Source organism: Limulus polyphemus, unplaced genomic scaffold, assembly GCF_000517525.1.
Source record: "Limulus polyphemus unplaced genomic scaffold, Limulus_polyphemus-2.1.2 Scaffold714, whole genome shotgun sequence".
Classification (NCBI taxonomy): Eukaryota; Metazoa; Arthropoda; class Merostomata; order Xiphosura; family Limulidae; genus Limulus; species Limulus polyphemus.
In genome coordinates, this window is record NW_013666324.1 from 230,938 (window position 1) to 238,418 (window position 7,481).

At 33.3% G+C, this 7,481-nt stretch overlaps 1 long non-coding RNA gene across 1 annotated transcript in view; it reads right to left on the reverse strand.

Annotated features, from left to right (window-relative positions):
* Nucleotides 1-7,481, reverse strand: part of LOC111085924 — a 16,731-nt gene that overhangs the window by 567 nt on the left and 8,683 nt on the right. The window contains exon 2 of the long non-coding RNA XR_002610692.1: nt 592-934. This is a non-coding gene — a long non-coding RNA (uncharacterized LOC111085924). The remainder of the gene's footprint in view (nt 1-591; nt 935-7,481) is intronic.

A 7,481-nucleotide genomic window follows, 5' to 3' on the forward strand; every position in this document is an offset into this window, starting at 1 on the left:
TGCGAGTCGAGCGCCCCTACTCACCTGGCCATGCTGGGCCACATATAATTGTGACAGTCTTTATCATGTTAGGTACTTCTTATGATGAAGAACATAAGCATTCTTAAGTAGACGGTTTCTCATTATTGCTTCCTCCCTTAACATCCCAATTCGTCCACATTAAGTAACAAATTATTATCGTTAACTTTAGTGTTATTAAGTATCTTCTTAAAGAATGGATTATTTAATTATGCTGGTTCTTATAATATAAATTATAACTTGTTTTTAACAATATGTATTAACATCAAAATACAGGCCACGAGGAATATTTTAACCTGTTTACTGCAACTTAACAAAACTATTTACCTCTACGTTTGGAGTTTCACCTTCGTAAAAATTTAACTTTTACGTCCCCCCCCCAAAAAAAAAGATGTATTTTTTTTCTAGTTTCTGAATCCCACGTTTTATTTGTTTCATTTTTGTGATATCTATTTTAACCTCAACAAACTTTTAACTTCTCAAAAGAAGTACATATCTCAGAAAAGATTTAACAACTAAGACAATATGAAAGATTTTAATTAGCATTTACAAGAAGTAAACGTTATTTTTCACCTGAGGTATATTCGACGACTTTCGGATTCCTTCTGTTAACATAGCGAATGACACTGGACAGGGTGAAGAAGTCCTTGGGCGATGCAATTTCTCATACATATGGGTCCTCGCTTGTGAAATCCCAACTCCAGACTCCTAGTTGGAACATCATCGGAAAGAAGAGACTCGTCATTGACTAATTTAGCTGGAATGTTATAATTTTTCAGAAGGTTGTTGTCGTCTTTGGAATCTAGTTCCAGGATGTAATGAGTTTTACTTGGAACCATGGGAAACATCCGATTGAAGACACGGTTTACAGAGTCCATCGTTAGCTGTATTTCATCACTGCTGGGTGGATTTGCAGCTGTAATGACGAGTTATTTTCTTTATTATAAAGTGTTTCGCGCATTTATTGCGTCGCAACTTTGCTAATGTTCAAGATTTTCTTACGTTTTATATGATGATAATTTATTTTTCTTTAATCTAGTATTATTTCAGTGAATTCTTAACTGTTAAAACAACATGCAAGTCATTTAACGAGATTATATGCGGAACTCCTGAGTTAAACGATATCTCGTATTTTGGAATTATTACATAAAAAAAAAGGATTTTGAGTTGTTGTTTTTCCCCACTATTCTATTACTAGCTTATCCGATAAAAAAAAAAACTTTCATTATCACCGTTGAGGTGCCAGAAATATGACATATCTATTACTGGTCACCTGTTTCGTAACGCGATTTTCAATCATAATACTTTCCCAACCAAACAAAAGAATGGCGTATAAGACGCGAGGGCGTGAATGTAGGGTGGCTTTCGACTGTAAGGAACAAACCTGATTTAAATTTTTGGTGCTATGCGAAGTTCTTTACACGTTGAACGGAAAGAGTTGCTGATGGTTTTATTGATTATGGTAGTTTATAGATAAACCCATACTCAGTAGCAAGAAAACCCCAGCTACCCCGTTTCTGGCTAGCTTTATACAAATAGTTCAGGCTGTTTTTCATGCTCTAAAACTGAATAATTTGATGACATCATAAGTTTCAAGTAGTTCATTGACTGTTCTCATATATTATTATCAATTAGCTTCTGACCAAAATAAGCTAAGCTAACTGCAGAAATAAGAACAAAAAGAAAATGTTTTGAGAAATGATGTACCTAAAAATTTACATAAAGGACTAACTTGTACTATTTAATCTCATAAAACAAAAAGAAGTTATAATTATTGTAATGCATCAGTTCATCAGTCATCGATGTTTCCGGCCATAATCCCAATAATCTATCACGAGGTTTGGCCAGCTTAGAAAGTTTAGGATTGTTCTAAATCATTTTTACAGCACATTGATAATGCAAAATTATCTATATAAATGCAATATATGTATGTATACTAAAATGTAATCCAAAAGCGCGCAAAGACAAAACATGCCAAAAATATGTCAAAAAAACTATCTAGTCATGTGTAACATTCAAATAACACTGAACTTTTCAATTATACATCAGTTAGTAAGAATCCGCTATGCAACAACATATTAACACATTTGAAAGTATTAGAGAGCCTGGTTCAGGTGCTTGAACCCATAATGTCCTATTCCTAACTATACATTCACTATCTGTTGTCCTAATCCTAACTATACATTCACTATCTGTTGTCCTAATCCTAACTATACATTCACTATCTGTTGTCCTAATCCTAACTATACATTCACTATCTGTTGTCCTAATCCTAACTATACATTCACTATCTTAGGACAACAGATAGTGAATGTATAGTTAGGATTAGGACAACTTCCTAACTATACATTCACTACCTGTAGCCAACTGTGGGAGGATAGTTGGTCATTGATGAAAACAAATAAAGAACAAACAGGTAAACCTAAATAATTCAGAATAATGCATAAGATACGATGATCAATAAAGTATACTAAATACCAAAATCAACAATATTAATGAAACCAACGTTAAAATTTTAATGTAGTATATATATATATATTTACTTTGTTTGTACAACGTATTTTTCTCAATAAAAAATATGAAATATTTAGTGTTTAAAGGTTTTATTTCTTTATAAACTATTCTTCAATTGTAACCTCCACTTTATAGTCTTTGGAAAGTTAGGTTACAACTACCACAGTTTAATTAAGTAAAATTATACCCATTTGATCAGTGTTGTTGTTTTACCTAAACTAATGATCCTAAGGAGTGTTTGTATCGTAGAACATGATAGCTACAAAGCGTTACGTAATATCTCTTTTTTTTTCCGTTCATTATTAATTGGACCATCAAAGTATCATAAAAACGTAACGGGAATTGATAGCATGTTTTCTGACTAGTTGCCTTGCCATAGAGCTCCTGATCACTAATAAGTTCAGAAGTGACCTTTTCTGTAGAGTCAAACAATAAAAATAAGATATCTTGTTACTGAAAGTCAGAAAACTAAAAAGATGTAATGAAATACAGAAATGAGATAATTTACCCTCTTTGTATCCGATATCCAATATATATCATATATCATATATATATATATGCAATCATATATCAAAATACAAGTGATGGCTTTAAAAATGAACCTTAGTTTCGGAAAGAAACTGTATTTATCCAGAAGCATAAACAGCTGGTAAACCCGATAAACACCTTTTTTGTGCTTAAAGAATAAGAAAAACGTACATTATTTCTTGTAAAGTTGGTTACATTTATAGGATGATTAGACTGGTCAAAAACACTCCGGAGTTTTAATGTGTAAAATAGTTTCAGTCACAGATCTCTAACAGTTGGTTACATTTATAGGGTGATTAGACTGGTCAAAAACACCCCGGAGTTTTAATGTGTAAAATAGTTTTAGTCACAGATCTCTAACAGTAGGCTCTTTTTTAACAGTGACATAATTCTTATTTTACTGTGCAAACAAGCAAAGGAATTATTAATTTTCGCTCAGTGAACGCTTTGTTTGTGTTCTTTAAGTGCAAAGCTGCATAAAGGGCCATCTATAGATCAAACCTTGAATATTAGCGTTATAAGCCCTCAAGCTGAGCCACCGGAGTTTAGAGTTGAACAGACCACTAATTTAGGTTACTAGATAAAACGATAACTGTTTCTTGTCAAAGTGACCAAAGAGAGATCTTTCGTAAGGTTCTTGAGTAAACCACTTATAAAGTACTGGTTTAAAAGTAGCTCTTTACCCATTTTTTTTAAAAACTACAATCAAAAATAAAGTAAAATGCTTATTTTAATGCAACCTATCGTTTAGATAGCACAGATAGCCCATTGTATAGCTTTGTGCTTAATTACAAACAAATAAACGACTTGCAATCAATATCAGAAGTTTCAAGAACAGCGAATAGCAAAACGTTTTCCAACATAACCAGTTTCTTAACCAATCAGTAATTAAGACGGAAATTGATTTCGAGAGATTCAATTTAATACTTCCCAATTTCTGTCCAGTTCATAAATATAGTCACTCATAATCAACGAAATCAAACCCAATGACAAATTAATGATTAATATGAGTGTAATTTCCTATATATATATATTTTTTTTTCCTTTTTCTGAAAATTCTAGACGGGGGATAAAATTGAATTATTTCGTCTCCAAAACAAGTAACCATGGAAATGTTTCCACGCAATCGGTAAGTAAAATTAATTTCCTTTCTTGCACCAAATTGAAAACGCTGAAAATGCAATATTGTCAAAGTTCATCTTATATCCATTTTCATAATTGAATTTTTCTCAATATATTCCATTGTATGTCTTTAATAAAAATGATGATAACATAGGAAGGATTATACACACAGAAGATGTGTTTAAAATTTATCTTCAAATGTAACTGAGATAATGAAATAATGAGTGACGAACTCAATATAACATCTTTATTCTAGAATGACGAACTCAATATAACGTAATGACTTAGCAATGTTAAAGTTGCTTTTTTTTAAATCTTGGATTAATCACAGCTTTCTGTTTTACTTCACACTTCATCAATGTCAAGCAAAACATTTAAGCAATAATTGAAAAGTTTTGTTAACACAAAGTTATCTGCTTAAACAGAAATAGGGAATCGCATATTTTCCCATCTTGATATAATGATGTATTTTATTTTACAAATAACTGGATTAGGTACGCTGTCTGGATTTATGTTAACTTGGATTTATCGTGATTTGCTATGATACTTCGATGCTAAGAAATCAGCAGTTTTTTTTTAACACGTTGTGTATTGTAATCGTTATTAACTAGTAGACACTTTCATTTTGAAAAAAATTCTAACACACATATAAATGCGATAACAAACTAGGTTTACTTTACTAAATGCCCCCACCCCCCGGTGGGACATCGGTAAGTCTAAGGACCTACACTCCGGATTCGATTCCCCGCAGAGGACACAGCAGACAAGTAAACAAACAAAACTTTACTAAATAGTTCTTATTGTAATAGATGTAGTAAATGTGAAGGAGTTAGTCAATTGAAGTAATAGTAGTAGTCGATCTGAAGGAGTACGTCAACCAGCATAATACTCGTAGTCAATCTGAAGAGATTATTCAACCAGCATAATACTGGTAGCCAATGTGAAGGAGTTAGTCAACCAGCATAATAGTCGTAGTCAATCTGAAGGGGTTAGTCAACTAGCATAATACTCGTAGTCAATCTGAAGGGGTTGGTCAACTAGCATAATACTCGTAGTAATTCTGAAGGAGATAGTTAACCAGCATAACAGTCGTAGTCAATATGAAGGAGTTAGTCAACCAGCATAGCAGTCGTAGTCAGTCAACCAGCATAATCTGAAGTAGTTAGTCAATTGGCATAATAGTCGTAGTCAGTATGAAGGAGTTAGTCAACCAGCATAATGTGAAGCAGTTAGCCAATTGTCATAATAGTCGAAGTCAATCTGAAGGAGTTAGTCAACCAGCATAATGTGAAGCAGTTAGCCAATTGGCATAATAGTCGAAGTCAATCTGCCCCTCGCTTTGGAGCCATGGGTTTACTATAAAAGTGACGGTCTAATCTCACTGTTCAGTTAGATAAGAGTAGCTGAAAAGTTGGCAGTGGGTGCTGTTAAATAACTGCCTTTACTCTAGATTAATTAGGTCAAAATTAGGGACGGCTACTCCTTTGCGTAACTTCGGGCGAAGATTTTGAAACGATTCTTATTTTTGTGCTCACAACCAAAAAACAGTAAAAATTTAACGTGATTAATCGTGATCTCTCGAGGCTGGTCATGTTGTAGTGGGCATAAATAATAAATAATCCCTTGAGGCCAAGATCTTTGGGGGAGGAGAGGGCGAGAAATAGCTCTCTGAGGGAGAAGAGGCCGAGAAATAGATATTTGGGGGGAGGAGAGGCCGAGAAATAGCTCTTTGGAGGGAGGTATTCCCATTAATACACAATTCGACCTTATTTAGAGATTATTTAACTAATGAGAATTACAACCATACACAGCAAAACTATATTTGACCTTATTAAGCACGTATTATCTTTCTACTCCTCCACACGTAGATAATACCATATGTTTGGGATAGCAAAGACATAAGACTGTTTTATAGGATGATTAACATTTTCAAAACTTCTAAGTACTTTCCAAAAGTTCGTATTTGCTCTACGATTCTAAATGTTAAGATATGAATAAAAACATATAGAGACGAAGATATTATTGTAGCATTTGCTAATGGTGGAATTGTCTTCATCTATAGGTTGCATAAGTTCGCCCTTTCTTGTAAATAAGAACCATGATATTTCGAATGATTAAATATTTTTATACGTGCGTGGAAATAAATACAAAATATTATCAGATGAGCTTTCTGCAGCCTGAGAGATGCATTACAAAAAGGATTTACAGATATTTTTATTTATTCAAATCAACTATCATATACATTATATTATCTTGGCCTCTGTTTTTGATATCTAATGATATTGAATAATTTCGTCTAAGGTCATTCCGTACCACTCATATGTATGGTATAAAAGTAGTCCATTAAAATGTGAAGCGACTCAGTGAGGAGGGATATTTCAAGAATAAATTACGCATTTTGCTTTTGCGGTTTTTATGGATGTTTTTGCATCTTTTACCATTACTTCGCCTCCTATTGATGGATCTTCACCAAATTTGGTATGGAGGTTCACTGGATCCATGGGGAGATAGATACATATTTTCAGTTTTACATTTTGCGGTTTTTATGGATGTTTTTGCATTTTTTACCATTACTTCGCCTCCTATTGATGGATCTTCACCAAATTTGGTATGGAGGTTCACTGGATCCATGGGGAGATAGATACATATTTTCAGTTTTACATTTTGCGGTTTTAATGGGCATTTTTTTACCATTACTTCGCTCCCCATAGATGGGTCTTCACGAAATTTGGCATGAAGGTTTGTTGGGTCCATGCGGAGATACATGCAAACTTGCGGTTTCACATTTTGTATTTTCAGTTTTTATGGGCGTTTTTGCATCTTTTACAATTACATATAAGGGGAGCAACTTTTCTTTTCTTAATATAACCTTTCATTAATCATGAATTTACATAACTTTCGTCCAGGGGACAGGTATTCCAGCTATAGTTCAGTAATGTAGTACGAGATACTATCTCGTCCGTACAAGATGACACCTTCAATTTTTTTTTTGTGGTTCAGGTCTTTCGTAAGAAAGAATCCGAAACTAAACCGACAAGTTCCAAGCAAAGCGTTCAGATATTCAATGTTGCAGACGCTAAAGCTTCAGTTTAAGAAATATTAAACGAAATATTAAAATATGAGAATACATCGTACAACGTTGCTATATAACGAATCTTACAAAGATAGATAGATAGGTAGGTAGAGATAGATAGATAGACATTTTACAGATTCCGGTATTTAATTAGTTATACTATGATAGATTTAATAAGAGATAGATAGATAGGTAGAGATAGATAGATAGATAGGTAGGTAGAGAT